General features: G+C 34.9%; 1 long non-coding RNA gene across 1 annotated transcript in view; it reads left to right on the forward strand.

Annotated features, from left to right (window-relative positions):
- The first annotated feature begins 943 nt into the window (after positions 1-943).
- The window catches only part of LOC140509103 (uncharacterized), a 104894-nt gene continuing 80663 nt past the window's right edge, over positions 944-25174 (forward strand). The window contains exons 1-3 of the long non-coding RNA XR_011968570.1: positions 944-1078; positions 11497-11593; positions 11980-12037. This is a non-coding gene — a long non-coding RNA (uncharacterized lncRNA). The remainder of the gene's footprint in view (positions 1079-11496; positions 11594-11979; positions 12038-25174) is intronic.

The following is a 25174-nucleotide window of genomic DNA, read 5'->3' on the forward strand; positions in this document are numbered from 1 at the left end:
TTGGAAAGCACTTCATAAAGAAGGAAGGAAGGAAGGAAGGAAGGAAGGAAGGAAGGAAGGAAGGAAGGAAGGAAGGAAGGAAGGAAGGAAGGAAGAAAGGAAGGAAGGAAACTAGGAAGGAAGGGTTTCTAAATTGTCTATGTAGGAGAAATACTGCTAAGTGCTTTATAAATATTATCTTATTTGACCTTCACAAGTTTGACAGGTAGGCACTATTATTCTCCCCATTATACAGTTGAGAAAATTGAGGAAGATAGGTTAGATGACTTGCCCAGCAACACATAGCTCATAACTCTCTTAGAGTCGATCAGAATTTAGGTCTTCCTGGCTCCGTATTAAGCCCTCTATCTACTTTGCTAGCTAGTTACCTCAAGTACTGTAAATATTAATCATTATACCTAGAAATGAGATAAGCTCTAGAAGAAGGAATGCTATAGATGCCAATGGACATTTGTTGGATGAAAGACTCAATGAATGAATTATCCTCCCCAGTCATACACAATGGTTGCCATATACCCCAGTGTATGGTGGGAAATTTGTGGTAATAATGAATATCTTCACCCAAGAGGGATAAATCTAAAGTCTAAGATTCAGGAAGAAATGTGAAAATATTCTCTTGGTTAACATTATCTTCCTGTCCTTGAGGAGGACCAACCCAATTCAGGGGATTCAGACAGCCAGTAGGCATTGCTTCAGGGCAAGCTGCTGAGAGGGGCCCTTAGCTGAGTCCTATTTATTTAATTAGCCGTGTTCTTGGAGGAAAAAGAAGGTGAGTATGTCAGAAAGGCCAAAAGCAACAAGGTCCTGTCCCCTGTAGGACTATAGCTTCTGCAGGGCCTGGTCCCCCCAGAATCCTGGATGCTAAAAAGGTGCTTTTCCCTACCAATTGAACATAGCACAACCCATGAAGTTCTGAAAGCTCACAATGGCTTTGTCTCCTTGGAACTCTGTTTTTGCTATGGAACAAGATGCTCAACTGAGTGCTTAGCTCTAAGTCTGTCACTGTTTAGCAATGATGCATAGATAAAATAGTCCCACCAGCTTGTTAGAAATGTGAGCACAGTAGGTTCTTTTGAGGGTAAGTGTTACTTTGTCCATCATTTATAGGGATTTTATTTGAACATAAGTAAGTGTTTTACTTTGTCAGAAGCTTTTCATGCATCTATTAAGAAAATCAGTTGCTTTGAGACTGTTTTTAATATGATTGTGTTGGTTGTTTTACTAATATTTAACCACCCTTGCCTTTTTTTTATATAAAATCAATTTGGTTATAATGAATTGTTTCTTTGGTTAGATGTCTATTTTATGTTTTGTTAATTTAAGTATATTTTAAAATAATCTTTCTTTTTCTCAGCTTACATAGTATGTTGTGATAGTTTTTATTATTTTTTAAACATAATTAATTGATTTATTTTTAGTTTTCAACATTTATTTACATAAGATTTTGAGTTTAAAAAATTATTTTTTCCTCCCTTTTCTTTCCTCTTCCCAAGACAGCATGCAATCTGATACAGACTCTACTTGTACATTCATATTAAACTTATTTTCACATTAGTCATGATGAAAAGAAGAATTCAAACTGATGGAAGGAAATAATTTGGATTTCTTTCTTTTTTTGTTTTTTGTAATTTTGTTTTGTTCATCTCCTATCTTGTTGATTTGATTTTCTGTCTTCTTTTCCATCAAGCTGGCTAAAAATTTTTAATTGTTTTTGTAGTGCTTCTGAAGAGCCAATTTTTTGTCATTTTACAACTTCTATAGTATTTTTAGTTTCCAATTCATCTATTTGTTTTACAACCTTAAGTTTCTTTAGTGACTATTTTAGACTTGCTAATTTGCAGAGTTTCAAATGCCTTAAATCTTATATTCTGTTTTTAATCCTCATCTTTTACTAGGTTGTTAATATATTTTTATTAGGGATATTTTCCCCCATATAAATGACTGACTTGCATCCCAGAAATATTTGTGGGTTGTTTTGTGATTATCATTAGTTTTCAAATAATTATTGTTTCTATGATTCATTCTTTGACCTGTTTACTCTTTAGGACTTCATGGTTTCCATTCACATTTTTGTCTTTTGCTTATGCTTTCAGAATTAATCATTATTTCAGTTTTATTATGATATGTAAATGATGCACTTAATATTTTTGCATTTTTTACGTTTATATGCTATACCTGGGCTCTAGTTCTTGGTCAATTTTTTCTAAAAGTTCACCTGTGCTGCTGGGAAATATATAATCATCTAATAAAGAAGATTTCATAATTCTTTGAGTTCTAATTTCTCCAGTGATTTGTTGAATTCTATAGTTTTTCCTTTTTGATCTTTCTGATATAGTTGTCTAAATCTAAGAGAATAACATTAAGGGGACTTTTTATTGCTATCAATGTCTTTGTAATTCAATTATTTTTCTCTTGTGAATTTATGTGCTATTTCATTTGAATCACATATATTTAATATCAGATTTGGTTTGTTTTATATGCTTTCTTTTTTAGCATAATGCACTTTCTGTGTTTATCTCAGCTTTTATTGTGAATTTTTATCTCAAAACATGATTTCAATTTCTGTTTTTCTGGACTCATGTGATGCCTAGAAATTTTTGTTGCAGTGTCTCACTTTTCTTCTGTACATTACTTTGATTTTTTGATGTGTTTCCTTTAAGCAATAGAATGTGAGGTTTTCTAATTAAATTTGTCAGACTTTTGTTTTATTTGATTGCACTATACATTCACATTTGCAGTTTTATGAATTAGCTTTATTTAGTCCTCTGTGTTTAGTATTTTCTGAGTTAGGATGTTTTTGTTCATTTTCCTTTTTTACAACAGTACTTTCTCCTTATGATTTTTTTTTTTTGCTTAATGTAATTTGAATTGGACCTATTCCCATAGGTTCTCTTATCCACAGCCATAATTCGATTCTCCCATTTATCAAACCTTTCCCTAGTTTGGGAATTTTGCTTAGCTAATTGATTCTTTCTTTCTTTCTTTTGTTTAGTTAACTAATTATTCTATCTTTTGCACACACATTCCCCTTTGCCTCTTAGTTAAATAACTAGTTCAAAATTCCCTACTCCTCTAATACTTTCCCTCTCTTTAGTTCCCCCCCCATTCATTTTCTATGAAGAATTTGCCTTATCTTCAATAGATCTTTTCTCTTTCTTTCTGTTCTTAACTTGTATTCTTTGCTTTATAGTCTGTATATTTGTTTTTTTTTTCTTCCTTTAATCTTGGGTCTCTTGTGGAATTAAAGTTTCTAAGATACCAAGCTTTGCTTTACTCTTTGAAATAATTTCTAAGTTATTGACTTGTAGACTTCAATCCCTTTTTTCTGTTGCATCTTTGAAGTAGTCATTATGACAAGGCAAAGCATTTTGCCATGATAAAATCTTTCATTTTGTCTCAAATCATGAGGGCCAATTGTACCCCTGGCACTTTAGCCACTTCTGATTGTTTTTTTTCCAACTTATAAAATTTTCTCTTAAATGAATCATATAAAAAACTTGGTAAGCCTTAAAATACTATATAAATGCTTTTTTATTGCTGGTTAGTCATTTCAGTCATGTTTGACTCTTCATGACTCCTTTTTAGTGTGTTATTGCATAGATACTGAATTGGTTTGCCATTTCTTTCTCTAGCTCTAGATGAGGAAACTGAGACAGGCAGGGTAAAGTAACTTGCTCAAGGTCAGATTTGAAGTTAGGTCTTTCTGAATCCAGGTTCAACATTCTATCCACCTAGTTTTCTATGTACATGCTTATTGTTATTGTATTACATCTTGGTCTATGCCTTCCTAGTTTTCTTGACATCGGTTACCTCTACTTTTCCTAATTTCCTTTCTCCTGAAGTAGGATGTTGTCGTTGGAGGTATAACGTTCTATTAGAAGAAATGGTCTTGTATATCAACTCATCACATATTAATTCCATTGTATTGTCCCAATCTCCTGTTACAAAATATCTCTCTCCATTGTAGCCCTTCCCCACATGGAGTTGAGATCTTCCCCTTTCTTTACTCCTGTTTCAATATCTCCCTTGCCATATCATTTTTTCTATCATAATCACTCTCCTTTCTGAGAGACTACAGGTATTAACTTCCCTTTGCTGTCTACCAGGAACTTGACTGAAGTACATTAAATGTTCTCTTCTATCCTCTACCTCATGTCTTGTTTTATCTGCATCCTAACATTCTCTTGTTTCTTCCCACAAAGTACATCATGAGACCTATAATGGGGATGGCAAGATGTAGTCCATAGTGTTTTAGGCTTGGTCCTTCAGAATCACTTCTCCCGTTTCTTTAAATGCAGTTTTCATCTTTATTCTTTTGTTTGTACATTTTAAGAATATGTGAGAAGCATAAGAATAAATGGAACTTTCCTTAAAATGATAACAATATCTATCTAAAATTATCAGCAAGCATTATCTGTAATAATGATGACCTAGGAGCCTCCTCAATAAGATCAGGGATGAAACAAGAATGTCCATTATCACCACTATTATTCAAAATTTTCTAGAAATGTTAGTTTTAGCAATAAGACAAGAAGAAATTGAAGGAATTAGACTAGGCAATGAGGGACAAAGCTATTACTCTTTGCAGATGGTATGATGGTGTAGTTAGAGAATCATAGACAATCAACTAAAAAAATCTGCTTAAAATAATTAACAACTTTAGCAAAGCTGTAGGATATGAAATAAACCTACATAAGTCATTGGCATTTCTTTATATGACCAACAAAGCCCAGCAGCAAGAGACAGAAAGAGAAATTCCACTTAAAATAACTGTAGATAACATAAAATATTTGGGAGTCCATCTGTTAAGATAAACCCAGCAACTATTCACACAAATAAAATCAGGTCTATGCAATTAGAAAAATATCAATTGCTCATGGTTAGACTGAGCTAATATAATAAAAATGACAATTCTATCTAAATTAATTTCCTCATTTAGTGCCATACCAATCAAATCACCAATAATATTTTATAGAGCTAGAAAAATTAATAACAAAGCTCATCTGGAAGAATAAAAGGTCAAGAATATCAAGGAAATTAATTTAAAAAATGCAAAGAAAGGTAGCCTAGCCATGATAGATCTAAAACTATAGGAGAAAGCAGCAATCATCAAAACTACTTGGCACTGGCTAAGAAATAGAGTTGTGGATCAGTGGAAGAGTTTTAAGTACATAAGACAGAGTAGTAAACGATTATAATAATCTACTGTTTGATTAAACCAAAGACTCCATTTTCCAGGATAAAGACTCACAATTTGACAAAAACTACTGGAAAAACTGGAAAATAGTATGGCAGAAGCTAGGCATAGACCAATGTCTCATATCTTATACCAAGATGAGGTCAAAATGTATACATAATTTAGAAATAAAAGGTGATATCCTAAGCAAATTAGGAGAGCAAGGGATAGTTTATCAGATCTATAGAGAAGGGAAGAATATATGACTTAACAAGAGATATAGAACATTATAAAATGCAAAAAGATAATTTTGCTTCATTAAATTAAATAGATTTTGTATAAGCAAAGCCAATGCAACCAATGTTAGAGAGCAGAAAGCTGCTAAATAATCTCAATAGCCAATGTTTCTGATAAAGGCATCATATCTAAAATATATAGCACCTGAGTCAAATTTACAAGAATAAAAGTCCTTCCCTAATTGATAAATGGTCAAATGATATGAAGAGGCAGGTTTCAGATGTAGAAATTAAAGATATCTGTAGTCATAGAAAAATGCTCTGAATTACTAATGATTGAAAAAATGCAAATTAAAACAACTCTGACGTACCACCTCATATCTTTGGATTGACTAATTTGAAAGAAAAGGAAAATGATAAATGTTGGAGAAAATGTGGGGAAATTGGGACATTAATGCATTGTTGGTGAAGTTGTGAACTGATCCAACCATTCTGGAGAGCAATTTGGAACTATGCCCAAAGGACAATCAAACTGTGCATATGCTTTCATCCATCAATAACCACTGCTGAGTCTACATCTCAAAGACATATAAAAAAAGGGGAAATATCCTATTTGTACAGAATATTTATAATATCTATTTTTGTGGTGGCAAAGAATTGGAAATTGAGGGAATGTCCATCAATTGGAAAATAGCTGAACAAGTTGTGGTATAAGAATATAATGAAATACTGTTGTGCCATAAGAAATGATGAGCAGGTGGATTTCAGAAAAACCTAGATGAACTGATGCTGGGTGAAGTTAGCAGAACCAGGAGAAAATCGTACACAGTAACAGCAATATTATATGATGATCAACTATGATTAACTTAGTTCCTCTCAGTAATACAATGATCCAAGACAATTCCAAAAGACTCACGATGGAAAATGCTATTCACGTTCAGAGAAAGAACTAAGGAGTCTGAATACAGATCAAAGTGTACTATTTTTACATTTTTTTTTTCTGTGTAAGACTTTTCCTTTTTGTTCTGTTTCTTCTTTCACAGCATGACTAATGTGGAAATATGTTTACATGATTGTACCTGTATAACTTATATCAGGTTACTTGCCATATTGGTGGAGGTGTAAGGGGAAGGAGGGAAAGAAAAATTGGATTTTAAAATCTTATAAAAATGAATATTAAAAACTGTCTTTATATGTAGTTGGAAAAAAATACTTACTAAAATATTTATCAAAAAAAATTAAGAAAGAATGATATCTGCTCAATTCTGTATACTTACAAGGTCATTTGCAATAATCAGTGAGGACTTGTTGGACATAGTTTGTTTTCCTTTTTTAAAAAAATGGGTAAATGTAGGAGACAAAATAATGCTTAATAATTGAAAAAATGAAAATATATCAAAAAGGAAATTAAAAGTGTTAAAATATAATATATATGAAAATACAAAAATAATAAAAAATGAACTATTTTCAGTTTTTCACAGCTAACTTTGCCCACAACAATGTTTTACATATAGTAGGTACTCAACACATGTTTATTGAGTGAATGGATTATAATGAAAAAAGCCTACACATTATAATGAAAAAAACACTGCGTTTTATCAAGATCTGGGATGATGGCCAAAAGACTAATTGTAAAGGACTGGGATAATGCCAAGAAATCCACAGTAACATAATGGTACCTAAGAGATTTGGCAAATCTATGGAAAGACAATTATTACCGTATTGATAAACCTGCAGAGTTTTTAAAATATAGAGTCTTTTTTCCCTCTGACATGCACAATTAATTAAAAGTGACAGAATTTGTGTGTCTTGGAGTGTATATGTACAGTGAATGTGTGCTTTTAAAGAGCCAGTCCCAGTTTTTGTTTTCTTATATGGTAAATCAAATAAAACTTTAAATGAATTAAGGAAGCTTGTGATAATATTCTTTGGAATCCATATGTCAACTCACTTTAGAACAAATAGTCATCTCTTAGTTTACTATAGGATTATATACCAAGAGCCAGAAGAGACCTCAAAGATATCTAGTTCAACCGTTTCATTTAACAGATGAAGAAACAGAGGCCAAGTGAGGTTAAGTGGCTCATTTTCCTTGTACATCTGAATGTTCAGATATTAGATTATCTTCAAATATTAACACAAATATTTGTGTAATGGGGAGGAAAGAAAATATTAAGCAGGTCTTTTACCATATTAATATATAACATTACTATACCTACTCTATACTATTAATATATCTATTTTCCACATAACACTTTTCAAAATTGGTAGTTCTATTAAGAGTTGTGACTTTTTTTCTTTTAGATGTTGTGTAGATTCTATGAGATCTTACAAATGCAAATGATTGTCAATGTTCAGTTTCCCACTTTGCTTATTTGTGAGTATCAAACATCCCCGTAGCACTTGTCACTGTGGAGCTGGTAATATTGTGTGGTGAATACTGCCATGTTTCTAATGTTCTATGGTGGATTTGAAACTGGGGATGTGAAAGGCCTGTTCTAGAACTTTTTAGTTTAGTGGATTCTCAGCCTACTGTTGCAGATGTCTTTAGTTATTGGACTGTATTCTAGAGACTTCTTTTCTGTTTTGTTATGTTTGCTTCCCAGGATGTCTGATCATTGAAAATCTCATTAAGCTGTTTAACTTGCATACTCAAAACCTACCAATTCTCTCAGCCTCTAATTGTAGAGCTAAAGAATGAAACACTAAACTCCATGAAAAGCTTTTCTTTTAGTGATCCCATTTTGCTGTTAATTTGGCAAAGATACTTACTTGAGTGATTTGCTATTTTCTTCTCCAGCTCACTTTACAGATGAAGAAACTGAGGCAGAAAGTGTTAAGGGACTTGCCCAGGATCACACAATTGGTATCTGAGGTCAGATTTGCACTCAGGTCTTCCTCACTCTGTGCTGGTTGCTCTACCCACTGTGCATTTAGCTGCCCTAGACATAAAGTAAGAACTTAATAAATGTTTATTGAATTGAAATTCATTGGATTATTTACCTGATTGCCCCTTCCTATACACCATAGGCAGAAAGTTTCCTCTTCTTCAGTAGTTTCATGCCCCTTTCCCTTCTCCAACAAATAACTAAAAAATTCTTTTAAATCCCTTCTGTTTACACTTGCTCTGAGATCACTTACTGCACTAAAGCTAGTTTCCTCGTCTCTTCATAATTCCTTAGTTTTCAGCTTTTTTCTTCCGCTGAAAGATGAGGGTAAAGAATTCCATTTATCTCCTAGCAAATGATGACACAGTAAAAACTAGCTTATCTGACATTCTATCAACCTTAAGATTATTAAAAAGTCACTTTCAAGCTTTGCCACCATGATCCCGTTTTACTGTTTACTATCTGTTATGACCTTTGGCAAGTGACTCACCAACTCTGGACTGAGATTCCTCCTTTTTAAATTGAAAGGTTTGGGTAAGATGATCTCAAGGACCCTTCGATCTCTAAATATGGAATTTTATCATCCTATGTTTTCCCCAGCGCATTGCAAGCCCCCCAAAAGACTGCTTGAGTCATATAAGAAATATTAAATTCTGTTCACCATAATATTAAAACTGGAATTTTTATATAGGATTTACTAATTATATTAGTGATAATTCCTTAAAATCATTTTTAAAAGAACAAAAACACCCCCACCTTTACAATTCTGGGCCAGGATACAAGGATAGCTAAAAGCAGTTTAGGAGTTGAAGTACTATGGTATTTTAAATATCAAGATGAACTGCCATAGGATACACGGAAAAGACAACATTTCTTCCTCAATTCCAGTGTCCTTGGTTCTTCTAAATTCTGGATACAAAATATGTAGATTTTTGAGGGGTAGGGAATAGCTGTCAAATGTTAGCTTAGCTTAGTTTTATTATGTCTTTGTGGCACAGTGAATATACTGCTGGACCTGGAGTCAGGAAGACTTTGTGAGTTCAAATCTGGCCTCAGACACTTAGCTTTATGACCCTGGCCAAATCACTTACTCCTGTTTGCCTCAGTTTCCTTATCTATAACACGAGCTGGAGAAGTAAATGGCAAACCACTCCACTATCTTTGCCAAAAAAAAAAACAAAAACAACTCAAATGAGGTCAAAGAGAGTCAGATACAACTGAAAAGACTGGATAACAGCAAAACCATAGGTCTCCGTGCAACATGCCTGTCAATTTTCTTCGGCAATTTCTTTGATGACAGAGACAATACCAGAGGTTTATTTACTCTGAATAACACACCCCGTTTGATATATATAGTTTTGATGATGATTTAGTGCAATCTACTGGGAAAATTGGATCCCCAAATGCATCTGAGAGACACTTCTCCATTATAAACTGAAATTTAAAAAGTTCCTGTCTAATTTTCTTAATATAGCCAATCTTGAAGACAAATGACTGAACTTCAGCAACAATCAGTTTCAAGCACAGGAGGAAATAGATTTATTCATTCCTTGTGGCCTATTTAACCCAAATAGTTACCCTTAGGGTAACAGGATAGATTAAGTTGAAGGTGAAATGGTCTGTTTGACTTGGTGTTTCATCTTGCTGGATGTGGACAAGATGAAGCTCTGAGCCACAGATTAGAGTCCACAGATTATATATGGTGGTTGTTGGTGGTTGAGATCTATCTATTCTTACCTTTCTGGGAAGCACAGGGGTTAGGAAATGCCCCATTCAATGAGCTATTCCCTTCAAAGTTCATAAGCACATTCTGCCTCCATTGAATCTGGTAGAATATCTTTCATTCAAAGGGTTAATGGAATCTTGAAGACAGTTTTCAGAGTTAGATAATTAGAGCCTAGGGATATTTTAGGATTGAGTGACTCTGCATACAACTCAACTCCCTAGAATGTATGATACCCTTTTTGACCCTTATATTAATTTTGATTAAGTCAGATGATACAAGGCACGAAAATTATCTGCTAATTGTCTTGTAGTGATTTTTAACTAGCACTCCTTCCTACTTCTCATCCCCAAACCCAGCCTGACACTACCTTCCTTTCCCCTCTGATAGGGCCTCTACTATTCTATTCCAGTTTCAGCTAATTGGAGTTGGCCTTCAGATTTGTCTCAAGCTAGATAAAGCCAAAGTAATTTTACAAGAGTTGGTATTCAATCCTTTTCTCCCATCATGGGCTTGTTTCCTTTCTCTTTTCTCTGTGCCAAATGGGCTGCACCAGCTTGTATGGTGCATGATTATACACCAGGATGATATCCTGACCCCACTGAGGTTCCTCTGGTTTGACCACTTAACAAATCATGCTTGGGGGCTTTTATTTTGATAGCAGTGAAATACCGTAAAGACACACTCATATTTTCTGTATGCATTTCATATTTTATTTATCTTACATTTTAGGGAGAAAAAAATCATATTTCATTAATGTAACGGATACCAAAACACAATTGAGAGAGAAAGAGGGACTTAAAGGTTAATATCAAAGAACTCCTTTAAAATTCACACTTGGTTTAGTAATGATTTTTGTGACTTGACAAAATATGGGTAAAATTCTCATTCTGTGCAACTCTCAGGAAGAGTGCCCAGTAGCATAACATGGAATGGGAGCCTCAAGCACTATACATTTGTCATCAAGAATAATGCATTTCCTGCTTCACCTGGTTAATCAGAACTCTAAGATCAATGCACCTTTCTTGAAATTAATGTGTAACCTTTAATTCTAGAGGAAGGAGCTTGGGGGTCAAAATGTTGAGTATTCCACTGTGTTTTAGCATTAGGTATATATTAGTGCTTGAAATCAGGAATGCAAGAGTATAACACAAAGTAGAGAGGAATACTTTAAAGTAACATGCATATATAAAAGTACCCACTTATTACAGAATACTGTGAAGTACACAATTACATGAGTAGAAGAAAACTATAATCTGTCTAATCTTTTAGCAAGGCAGAAAATGCAGCAAATCCTTTACCTTACTAGGTATGTTCTCTTTAGAGGAAATAATTAACTTTAAATCAGCATGTCTCACTTTTGAGAAGGATATTAACTCTTTGAAGGCCTAGGTCCTATCTTCAATCAATTGTCAATGATCTAAAAGGCTTGCAAATATTAGTACTTCTCACCAAAACAATGTTTTTCTTTAGGATCATGTCTGCTATATAGAGAAAACACATTATTGGTGCATCTTACAAGCAGGGAAATATGAAGAATGAAGGCTTTGAAGGAACCTGTTTGAATCAAGTACTTTTCTTCACTTTACCCCTAACCAATCACACATTTTAACTTTTGCCCTAGCAGTTACTAAATTAGAAATGTTTTAGAGACATTAAAATGATTCCCGTAAAAACTGACTTGATTATGCCAGTAAATGTAGTAGAAGTCACCATTCCATTTTTAGGCATAGAATTGTAATAAGCAAACTGTAGATTTAGAGAGTTTGTGATTGATAGAGGGACTGTATCTTTGGTAAAGTTTTTAAGTGTGCTAAAGCTCCATCTATGTTAGAATGCAGAACACATCATTAGAAGAAAATGGATGAGTGAATGTGGGAGTTTTTCTTTGAAAAGGATATTTAAAGACATAACGTTTTAGGAGGCTGGTCATGTAATGCCACTTTTTTTTCCTAGAAGAAAACTCAAGGACTTGGGGAAAAACAACAAAACACAATCTTTTAAAGGCACACTGGTGAGCTTATCTTTATAGATAAATGTTTATATAATATATATTCATACATAACACATATAAAGCTGATATGGATCAACTTATGGATATAAATATATTTATGTCTAACGCCTATGGAAGGATATTGCAGAGGAGTCCAGAGAACTCTGTAACAGGAAAAAAAAAAGTACATGATATAGATATTGGCATAGATGATATAGATATTTATATAGATGTAGCTAGAGATATAGAGATACTATATGTCTATATCTCTATCTGTAACTACCTTCTTTTTTTTTGTTCTATGTTATTACAAAATTCTTTGAAATCTTCCACAACATCCTTCCATAGGCTTTCAACGTTGTGGAGATATAATTTGCCAACATTTCCTCAAAGGATACTATTCGACCATTCTCATTTCTTCTTACATCCTAAATACTTTCCAGAGCTAAAACAAACATAATTCATCTGAAGTCACATCTTTTGTCTGATTTAATAAGTGTATTATCTTTAACTTTGCAGTCTTGAAATACCGTAAAATGGATTTCAATCTCTCCTAGTTCTTTTTTTTTTAATTTTCCATCATCTCCTAGTGTATCAGCAACCAGGAGGAGTTATATTTATGGTCATAGTTCAAATTCTTACAGAATTAAAGGATTGGCATGTTGAGCTCAAGTTAAAACTCCTGTAAATAGTTGATTGTTTACCTTAGTCAAGAGATATTATCAGTTGAACATAGAATAGAAAACTTGGTGAAATTGTTGAAAAGAGAAATGAGAGAGCTGGTTCAAAATGTGAATGAATTCACTTAGACCTTCTTTGCATCCATTGGGAGCTTTATTGATGCAAAGGCAGAGGGCCTGAGATTTATCAAGGAGCTAAACAAAGGCAGCAATGTAGGAAAAGGACAAAACTTGTATAGGATTATTTAGGATTTCCTTAAGGGGGTTGGAGATCTAGGGTTAAGTCTTGCAAAATAAAGAAATCTCGCAAGATGATAAAGACACAGGATGAGACACAAGATAAGGGAGATGAGGAAATCCCATTCCCTAGGATGAGGGGTGGGGACAAGGAATTTTATGGTCCCTCCAAGATGAGAGGAAGTTTTATGGTAAGGGGAGACTTTAGGGTAGGTACTTTTAGGTTAGAAAATAAACCCTGGGCTTCACAAAATCAATCCTTACTATTTTTAATCTTAGGGCACTGTTTCTATCCACATCAAAATGATTTCTCTTAAGTACCTAAGGAATGGATGAATAAACTATAGGTAGATCTGTTTTTTCCCCAAAGTTATGGTATTGAACCTTATCAGAAGAACAATACTGCTTTCTCAAATTTCAAGAACCTCTTCTGCATGATCACTTTGGTCCTACTATGTTTATCAAGGAAGTAACATATTCATATCCCCTTTAAGTCACATTTATCCAGATTAAACAAGCAGTAGAGCAACAGTGGCATCAAAAACTAAGAGTATAGAATGAATTTCTGGGTGAAAGTAAAGCATCATACTTTAGAAATATGCAAATAAGATTCTGACATTCCCTAACACTACCCTTAACAAAACAATATTCTAAGTATTGTCTTAGCTCTTTGTAACATAGAATTGGAAATGGAGGAGGCAGTTAAAAACCCATTTTAAAAAGCATGGATCTGTACTTGTTTGTAGAAACAACTTTTGAAAGAATCTTCAAAGAAAAATCATTGTTAAGATTATGAAAAATGCCTCCAAATATTATTTGGACACTACTAATAAGAAGTGATTACATTGGCAAAGTAACAAGTGGTATTAGTGAAAGCATTTAGAAAATAATCCCATGGTGAGAAGTCACACATAATGATTAGATTTGAGCTTGGAATCTCTCCCAAAAGTATACACACCCTTGGGACAATTCAATTAAAATTTTGAAAAAAAATATGATACTGTCAACAAGAAAACAGAATAGAAAATTAAGCAACATCTGGATTGAAGAAAAACATTACATTTTAAATCTCCAGATATAAGAACAAAACATTTCCTACCATGCCCCTAGTCCACAGCAAACAAACAAATTAATAAAACATAGCCTACCCTCTGTAAGACCTCTAGATTTTGGACTGCATTTGGAGTGTTGCCATAGCTCTTAGTAATAAACAGAGTAGGCACATATACACACAGTCGAGAACTTGCCTGTGGGCAGCTTCAAAAACGAATTCAATTAAAATATGTTTTAATCACCTACTATGTATAAGGCATTGTGCTAGGTAAATAGGATCAAAAGATAAATAATTGTATGGTATGTGTCCTCGAGGAGTTTCTATTCTACTGTGTGTATGAGAGGCAAGAATTCAGCATGTTCATAGATAAATCCAAAATCAAAGTGGGAAAAAGAGGGCAAAGAAGAGGTCCAGGAAAGGGAACTAGGAAGATTTGGGGAAGGAGAGAACACTTTTAGCTAGAGGCATGAGGGATCTATTACATAATCTGAGCCAACTAGGACTTTAGAAGCTCAAATTTGAAGACAAAGCCTTTCTCAAAGGCATGGAAACTACTTGGGCAAATGGCACAGAAATAGAGCAGTGAGTTCTTAGCTGGCACTAATTCATTAGCTGAGTCAGAATCAAGTACCACTAGTGTGATTTTGGATAGTTTCAGTAAAACTGTGGGAATGAAGACTGGTGGATAAAGAAAGCCTCGTTAAAGAGGATTTGGATTTTGTTTTCAGGGGCTTGTTCAATTTGCCAAAATTTGAGGTCGGGCTGTAACACAAAGTACACTCTTCAGCAACAAGCCCAGAGCTGTGCTGAAGATATATGAAAAGCAAATGAAGATCATTTTTGTGTCTGTGAAAAGAAAGAAAGAAATCAAATTTCCACAAACAGAAAAAAGAGTGAAAATGTTAAATTATTCATAAAAATTGAATGTACTACAAAACCTCCTCCTTGAGAATTGAAAGTGTATACCTCTTTTATAACTTGATCTTGAATCTCCAGAAAACATTTTCAAATCACAAATCTTGAATTCAAAGGATGACTGAGGAAAATTGTATAAAGTTCAATCAGTAAGTGTAATTACTTAAGAGCTTAATAAATACTGCATTGAATTGCCACCTGAAAGCATGTAGACAGACATTCAAACTGTTTGATGTTAAGTTTATTTTTTAGATTCCTGGCAATCTGTATGAAAACAAAATGTTAGACTTTAAAAATACTATTACTGACAGAAAGTAAATCTTGCCTGCCTTGTTTTGAACATAAATGATAATAAAACAAAATTATATTCTAATAATATAAGGTATCCATGGGCAGGTAGATGACATAGTGGATAGAGTACAGTGTTTGAAAGCAGGAACACTCATTCTCATGAGTTCAAGTCTACTACTAGCTGTGTGACCGTGGGCAAGTCACTTAACCCTATTTGACTCAGTTCCTCATCTGTAAAATGAGCTGGGGAAGGAAAAGCAAACCACTCCAGTATCTTTACCAAGAAAGTCCCAAAAAGGGTCACAAAGAGTAAGATAAGGCTGAAATGACAACAATAAACTTAGCATCCACAGTTCAAGTGGGATGACATTACGTGCATTAATGTGCCCTCTCCTTTCTGAGTTTCAGGTAGTAGGATTTTTATGTCAAATCAATAAATGATGTGAAAACAATTATAATGCATTCCACTTAAATATTTCATCCTTCCTTTGTACAGAGGGGCTTGTCATTTGCATTGTGACTTTCTTGCTGAAAGCTGATAACATTTATGTTGTGGAATCATTAGCACTGAGCTGTTGGGTAGCAAGTTGTCTTGACATCTATTTATATGTGTATTTGTTTTTACAGAACAAACACAGCTACTCCTCATTTTTCTATAAAAAATCTAAATTGTTTTACTTATACACTGAATGAATAAAGAGAATAAGTTATAACTTTGGATTGGAAAAAAAAAAGGTGTTAGGTAGAGGATGTTGAAAGTATGAGAAAACTTTCAAAGGGGAGCTGCTCCAAATGTTTCAAGCTTACCATATTTACAATCTTGTTATCTGAGAATTGGGAGTGACCATGGAGTGCTTAGTGTAGATAAATATCTACAATTCCACGTTGGTCCTTAGCTAAAAACTCAACAAAAGTTGCTGTAGTTTGCTAATACTAACATTGAAACCACCATTTTCATAGTTCACTAACACTGATATTCAGTATTAGTCCTTATTAGTCCTTTAGTCCATTTTCATTAAAAGGGCCAAAAATTGGAGTGGGATGGTCCTTGAAATAGATCATTTGGCAGGTAGGTAAGGCTAGTCAGGAAGATCTCAGTTCAAATTCAGCGTGACACTTCTTAGATGTGTGACCCTGAGCAAATCACTTAACTTCTCTAAGTCTCAATTTTCTCATCTGTACAATGGGGATAACAATAGTACCTATCTCACAGTGCTTTTGAGTTAAAATTAAATGAAATATAAAATGCTTTGCATACTAAAAAATGCCATATGACTCCAGCTCATTTTATAGATGAAGAAACTGAGGTAAAGGAGTCACATCTAGGAAGTGTCTGAGGCCAGATCTGAAGTCAGGAAGATGAGTCTTCCTGATTCCAAGCCCACCTCTATATCCATGATGCCTGCCAGCTAGCTGCCTTTATAACTGCTAAGTATTATTGCTACTCTGATAGCTGAAGGTACACTTTTCAGTGTAGCAAATATCAACTTATGCTCGCTTTCTCATCCTATTTGATTCTGTCTTTCTGAAAATTTTAAATTTTTACTCAATACAGAGGTGCAATTTTTTTTAACCTAAAGCAAATTGCATGAACACCCTTAAATGAACCTTTTAAGGCAAGGACTCACTCCATAAAGAGAAAATGTAAACTTTAGAGGAATCTAAATGAACTTTTTAAAAAATAAAGTTTTCTAGCGATCCTTGCACTCCCTGTTCCCCAAAGTGTGAAAACTCTGAGAATGTGAGAAAGAAGACAAAAAGGATGGTAAGTTGGCCAAACCACAAATGGTACCTGGTTCTAAAAGGGAAATCCCTGACACAGTGGGTATGTCCAGCCATTGGTGTCATTATAGGAAAGAATTATTAAGTAGTATGGTAGAGTATAGTCCAATTTGACTTTAATTCTGCAGGCTTAGATGTGCCTGTAGAGTAAGTAGAAATTATGAAAAAGAAAGCAAAGATAAAAAAAAAATCAGCTGAACCAAGTCAAATTGACATAGGTGGTCTGCTCTGAAGGCTGTGCTACAGTGAAAACATTAACAGAGAGAGCTTTGAAATAATAGTGACTATAGTGATAAGAGCTAGCATTTGAATCATGTTTGAAGGCTTGCAAACCACTTTGCATGTGATCATATTTGACTCTCACAAAACCTTGTGAGATAAGTGCTAGTATTTTATCCATTTTATGAAGAAACTGAGGCTGAGATATGTGATGTAACTTGCATAGGGGCACATAGCTAATAACTGAGGCTGAATTCAAATTGGGGTCTTCTTGTTTCCACGTCCAATGATCTATATACTATGCCACCTAGCTGCTTCTAATGAAGGGGGGCATATTAAAGACATAAAAGATATATGTGTATATACATACATGTATGAATGTGTGTATATGCATATGTATATACATGTATGTATGTATGTATGTATGACAAGGTTGCCAGTCAAAGCATAAAGCAGGATGAAGTAGAGATGAAGGTCTTTGCAAATATCATTCATAAATATATTCAAAGAAATCTGTGAATGCTAAAAAAAAGATTATCAGAGATACACATATAAAGCATTTTTACAAACCTTAATGTCCTCTATAAATGCTAGCTATTATTAGTGTAGCTGTCATTTCCATAACATACATACACACACAGTTTTGTTACTTCTCACTTCCCTCTACATCACTTCATATAACTCTTTTGTTTATTCTTTAATCCTTTGCTATTACCCCTAAAAGTGTTCCTATCAATATTTTCATGTATATATCAGAACCTTCTGTTTATATTTGACATTGTTTTGGTACTTCTCAAACACTGGAATTTCTGAGTCAAAGGATATAGATATTTCAGTCACTTTTTGTAGCATAATTCCAATTGCTTTCCAGAATACAGAATTCCTGAATTATAGTTGAAGCAATTCATAGCTCCAACATTGCTTTAATATTCTTGTTTTTTCTGTAGTCCTCTAATATTGACTATTCCTATCTTAGTCATCTTTGTCAATTTGTTGGGGGTTGGGTTGTATCAGTAAGCACCCTGACATACACAGGGGAGACTATTATCACAGTTTCTTAAATCTGCATTTATAAAAAGAAAGGCAACTTTTGAGGAGTGAACAATCACTTCAGTTACATTCAACGTACAGAAAAATATAAGTGGAGATAAAGACCACCAGACAGGGCTCTTACTGTCTGAATCAGAGCAATATTGCCACGCAATTGACATACATCCCCGAATCGAGAGAGCCTTTACACCTGAGCAGTTGGTGGAGGGGTCTGAACACATGACCACTCAGAGTCTCAACGAAGGATCACAAGATCCTTCTCATAAGTGAGCCCCCAAAGTAAAACACTAACCTTCCAGTAAATATAATAAAGACTTGGCTTCTGATTGTCTCAGAGTCAGCAGGCTTGAAACCCACATGACTCAGCACACTTGTGAACCATTAGGGCTCAAAGTGGACTGAACCTTCAGGTGCTCACAATCCAGTCTGAGCCTGGAAAACAACTCCAAACATATAAATTCTACCCTGCTTGCTGCCACACAGGTGAAAACCTAAACATTTAGCTTTGCATTTCTCTAATTTTAAGTGATTTGGAACAATCGTTCATATGTTTTGTTTTTGCTTTTACAGTTACAAGACTTTTAAGAACTATTCGAATTCTTTGACCACTTATCTATTTAAAAAGTGGCTCTTGATCCTTATCAGAAATATTTGATGCACACGATTTTTTAAGTTGAAAGTTTCCTTTCCTTCCCCACTTGCATTAATTATATTTATGCAAAAGATTTTCAATGTCAAGTAATATTTCTACTTTATCTTTTGTAACTGTTTCTATTGCTTATTTGGTTAAGAATTCCTCACCTGGTCATAGCTATGAAGGTCATCTCTGTCATATCATTTCCGTTTTTTTTATGATATGACCTTTAATATTCAAATTTTGTTTTGATTTTTCCAACAATTTCATCAACTTCGGAATTCTTGTCCAAGTAATCTATGTTCTACAAGTTATTAAAATCAGGATTACATAATGCATTTGTAATGTGTGAAACTTTTTTAAGAGATATACAACTGACTGAAATATAGAGAGAATATATGATCTCACTGTGTTAATTTTTAAGAAAACTTTGGATTCTAGAGCAAAATGTAGCCAGACTATCTTTAAACTAAGTTTCTCTCACATATACATCAAAATTATAAAGTATTTTGTTACATATTCAACTGTAAAAATGGTTCAAGGAACACTGAGGATCAGTATATGGAAGTGTCAGTTTTCCCATCTATAAAATTTGGAGGTTAGACTAATTCATCTCTAAGATACAGCCCTGCTTTGACATTCTATGAAAATGACCATAACAAAACATTTTTTTTACCGTCAGCAAGAGCATAAACATGACTCTAATGAATAAATTTCCTAAGAGTTTATTGATTTAAATCATTACTTTTAAAATATATGAATGTATAAAACATTTTTCTCACTATCAGCTACATGTGATATACAGTGCATTTTTTTCTCTAATATTTGGAGAAGCTATCAGGACTTGTTGAGTGTCTTGGGAAGTTAGATCCGTGAAGTCAGAGGACCACATCAGGTGGTCTTCATAGGTTTTTAGATTTTATAACTTCAAGGGACATCAGATATCACCTAGTTCACTTTGCTGAAACTACAGATGAGGAAAAGGAGACTCAGAAACTTCAATTGACTTGGTTGATGTAATGCATGTAACAAGTAACAGGGCTAGGATTAAAACCTGGGTCCTCTGAATACTAATCGAGTATTATTTCCCCTGCACTATTTTTGTCTCCTTTAATACTATTTCTCTGCTCCCAGAGAAGATATATCAAGGATCAGGTTTAGTATTCTATATGGAAAAATCTACTTTACTCATTAGACATTGCTGCCTCTGAGCAAAACACTTTAGGAAGACCCTTCTAACGTGTCAAGGATAGAAATTCAGAGAGATGTTCTGACCTAAGAGATAGTTTGGATGGTTTGCCCACACATCTTGGGCATCCCAACCTGGATATTAGACTACTTCTGCTTTTATCCCAAACTGGATTTTAGGCTGTATTCTGCTCTTAAAGGATAAACATTTTTCCAGTATGTCTTGATCTGGTAAGTCATAGGGATACCTCAGATAGTGACTTTCTTGTTAAGTCACAAGCTAAATGTTAGCAATTATCCCTAGTCAAAGACTTTCCCACAAGAATGCTTGCTTAGCATGACTTGTAGGGTTCCCTGAAGACCAAAGGGTGAGTGGTTGGCCCTGGTAGACATGATTTCTCAGATTTTTTCCATACTTCAATCTCACACCTTCTTCCCTTCAGAGGAAATGTTGCTGCTTGGCTTGAGCAAGGATTCCCTGTGTCCTGTAACCTGAAGATAATATTACTGCCTTGCTCCTTATCCTTTATTCTCCAAAATGCAATCATAACTTCCATATACTATGATCTCTAATTAGATACTATAGAAGAATCATGGCCAATTTATTTATGCCAAAAAGAAATTCTATCTTAGGGTTTTCCCATCCTAGTTCCCCTTACCCTTTAAACATCTTGACTAAATGTATTTCTTAACATTTAAGACTTTTAGTTTACTAAATTCATGACTATGTTAACTTCCCCATGTTACTCTATGAGATTGGTGTTCACATACTCTCAGGTTTCTTCCATAGGCAGCTAGGTGGTAGACTGGATAGTGTTAGGCCTGAAGTTAGGAAGACCTGAGTTCAAATCAAGCTGCAGAAACTTCCTAACTCTATGACCATAGCCAAGTCACTTAATCTCTGTCTGTATCATTTTTCCTCAATTGTAAAATGTGAATAATACTAACACCTACCTTTCAGGGTTATATAAGAATCATATGAGATGATACTTATAAAGAAGTTAGCATAGTTCTTGGCACACTTGTTCAGTCATTTTATCAGTCTTGTCCAATTCTTTGTGACTCAGTTTGGGATTTTCTTGGGAAAGTTTCTAGACTGCTTTGCAATTTCCTTCTCTAGTTTATTTTACAGATGAGGAAACTGAGGTAAACAGGGTTAAGCAGCTTGACCAGGGTAACACAGCTAATAAGTGTCTGAGGCTAAATCTGAATGCAGGTCTTTCTGACTCCAGGACCAGCACTCTTTTCAATGAGCCATCTAGCTGCCCTATCCAGCACACAGTAGGTACATAATAAATATTTGTTACCTCCTTCATTCCCCCCCAACCACTTCTAATCCCACTAAGTCATCTTTGGTTCCTTACTTCTCTCCCTCTTTCCCTCCTTTCCTTCTTTCCTTCCTTCCTTCCTTCCTTCCTTCCTTCCTTCCTTCCTTCCTTCCTTCCTTCCTTCCTTCCTTTCTTCCTTCCTTCCTTCCTTCCTTCCTTCCTTTTCTTCCTTTCCTTTTTTAGGATTCAATAATCAGCTTCAGTTCAATTGTATGACTTGTCACTGGGCAACTAGGTGAATAGAGCACCAGTGCAGGAATCAGGAGGACTTGAGTTCAAATCTCACTTCAGACACTTGACACTCACTAGATGTGTGACCTTGGGCAAGTCACTTAACCCCAATTGCCTCATCCTGGGTCGTCTCCAATCATCTTTATAAATATCTAGTCACTAAATTCAGATGGCTCTGGAGGAGAAGTGAGGCTGGTGACCTGCACAGCCCTCCCTCACTCAAAACAAAGTCAAGTGCAAGTCATGTCATCATTTGTCTGATGGCATGGTCTTCTTCAGCAATGAAGGATGAACACGCATGACTTGTCACTACTAGATTTTCAGTTGACTCCCGTGTTCTAAATCAGATCCATAGCATATACCAAGGTGGTCAAAAGAGAAAGAAAAAATGATAATTGAATGCCTGGAACTTAATCCAAACCTTAAATATGAAGACAAAAACAAATGAGTGATTCTGTGACTTATCTAATGTCACAACCAGTAGGTTGTGGAATTGGGATTTAAACTTTAAATCTGTGACTTACATTCTAATGTACCTTCCAGGATATCTGTTTACCTTATTTCTCATCTAGAGACTCTGAAGTTCATAGAAATTTGCACAGAGTAATTTGCTAAAGGGCAAAGCCAGTATAAATGGCTATCTTCAAGTGTTTAAAGGACTGTCACAAGAAGAGCGAATGAAAGAAAAAATCATTTAAGAGCTTACTTAGTATATGCAAAGGATTGTTCTAAGTGCTGAGGATAGAAATAGAAAAGCAAGACAGTCCATACGCACAAAGAGTTCACTTTCTAACAGAATAGAACAGGGACACAGTTTACTTTTCTTGGTCCCAGAGGGCTCTTAGTTCCTTAGGAGCAATGAGTAAAAATTATAAAAAAGGCAAATTCAGACTTGATATAGGAAACATTTCCTAACAGCTAAGGCTCTCCTTCACTTAGAACAGACTTTCTTATGGGGTACTAGTTCCCCACTCACATTCCCCCCACTGAAGGTTTCTATGGTTTGTCCTGCATTTGGAAGAGGACCAATAACATCTTGGGGTGCTGTCTTGACTTGTATGTCAATTGGATTTAAGTGAGGCAGAGTTGCACAAACTCATCATGCTCACTCTCTATTCATAAATCCTTAATGTCCAATGGCAAGATAAAAGTCAAGACAACTGGTGAGGTCCTGGGATGCACTGGATGACTTTGGCATCTTTGATATCTGACCAAAATTTAAGCATTCCACAGCATCTTCAGCCATCTTCATGGCCATTCAAACATTGTTCTCATCTGCCTGTTCCATCAGAGGAAGTCTTCACATGCTGGGGGTAGACAGTCCTCTAACTTACTAACAGGTTTGAGGACTATTGGTTCCCTCACCCTTGTTTAGCCTATCTTCCAAGATGTTTATGTGTGTGTGTTTTTTCTTACCAGAATGTGGCCACTTCACATGCAACAGCTTCTTTAGCCACAGGTGAGAGTTCAGTGACAAGTGGACACCAAATGTAGGTGAACAGTCCTGAAATGGGCTTGGCAGACCCTCACACCACAGATTCTTGTCCTTACTAAACACTCCACACACCTCATACACTAGGCGAAAGCTGAAGTGAACGACTGATTGTACAGGATATTATGGAGGGGATTTTTGTTTAGGCATGAGGGAATACAAAGAGGAGAATAAGCTTTTACTTAAGAGCCCGTCATGCCTGAACTCCCTTCCAACTCTAAAATTCAACAGTAACATCAACACCTTAATGTGGCCTTAGAAGAGGACTTGAATGGGTAAAAAAGGATGATTTTTAAAGGGAATTAAAAGAAAGTGAGTCTTGCAATATAAAACTCAGACTGGGAGGAAGAGATGGGAGTGAGGCCATAGGCAGTAGGAAAGCTAGACTATGGGTGCAGTTGCTCTGGAAGTTTTGAAAGGTGGACTGCAGGCCTGAAAGGAGAAGGAGGAGGGCAGCAAACCATTGGATTGGTAGAACACCAGAGGATGGCAGGAGGGCAATAGCCCTGGGGAGAAAATCTGGGCAGGAAGTCCCCTATCTTATCCCACAATGGCAACTTGAGCCAAATCCCTTTTAGCTTATTGCTAGTTATAGCTCAGACAAGAAACTTAATTTCTGCCAGAACCTTCCTTTATTATCTCTTCTTTTTCAGAATATTTAACAGTCAACTTTCTAAGGAAAGTAAAGTAGAAAGAATAAGCAAAGAAAAACTTCTAACTGAGAGTGTAGCCAGGAAAATGGCACCCTGTAGAAAGTACAAATGAAGAGTTAAGTCAATAGAACGCAATCCCCAGATATAGGTTTTGATTTTGTTAGCTATTCTAAATTGTCTGTTCCCCCGTAAACATAATCATTGATCATATACAGAGGAGATCTCATTGTGTGCTCTGAGAATGGGCTGATAAAAGCAAATTGTGAGTAGGAAAAACAGGTTTAGAAATAGCAAGCTATGCTAAAGAGGAAAAGAGAAATGGATGACTGGCTATTTCCTCTAGCTCCATGTGAGGTAGGGAAAAAAAATAAAAAGGACATTCATAAAGCTATAAGTCTCTACATAAAGGTGGTTTAAGTTCCCTACTATGTGTCAAGTATACTGTGGCATGTGTTTACTAAATGCTTGCTTAAATAAATTTAATCTAGGACTGTTTATGTTCTAGGATATAATAAAAACATTTTCTCTTTCCCCAAACCTTTTTCACAACTATTTGGAAAATGGTGATTGTCTAATGAAGATCGTTTCTTTCTAGTATCATTTGATTGAAACTGAAAATGCAGGCCTCTAACTTCTTTCATTTGGCAAATAAACTGATAGAATTATCTGGTTACTTAAAGTGGCCTACTATATAGGTATATTTCAAAGCCTGCTAATTAACATAGAAGGAAATTTATCTTTGCCACTCATATTCACTTCTTGGTTTTTCATATTTTACAATTATAAATCTCAAATTGACCAGATAATTTTTACACCTTTTATAAAATGGACTCAAATACTAGATTAAAAAATATGAAACAGATATTAGGTGGTCCCTGCCACCTTATCCATTGTCAAAATAGTTATAATCTCCAGAGCAGTGTCTTCTCTTTCTCTATATTTTTTATGATAGCAGTTCTTAAATTTTTTGGTCTCAGGCGTCCTTTATAGTCTTAAAAATAATTGAGGATACTTCAAGGATCTTTTGTTTAACAACCAGCTCTCTCAGAGGAAATATGTAGGCACAACAAATTCTTAAGTTTAACTTGCAATATTAACATTTTCTTCATCACTTTCTTAAGAATCAGCAATTACCAAACAATAAATCAAACCCATAATTTAGCGTTCACAGGTTCCTGAGGTGCAAGTTCTCAAACTGAAAATTTGATACTCAGTTTTTAGGAGCCAGTTTGAGAGGTTTCCAGAATATCCCTGACTATATCTATCATTATTTATCATATTAGAAATTAAAACATCTTAGCATTATTATGAACATAATTTTGACCTCAAAGGCCCCCTGAAAGGATCTTGGGGAGCCCAGAGATTGCTATAACAACTTTTGAGAACCACTGCTCTATATTATCT

The sequence above is a fragment of the Notamacropus eugenii genome, chromosome 5 (assembly GCF_028372415.1).
Source record: "Notamacropus eugenii isolate mMacEug1 chromosome 5, mMacEug1.pri_v2, whole genome shotgun sequence".
NCBI lineage: Eukaryota > Metazoa > Chordata > Mammalia > Diprotodontia > Macropodidae > Notamacropus > Notamacropus eugenii.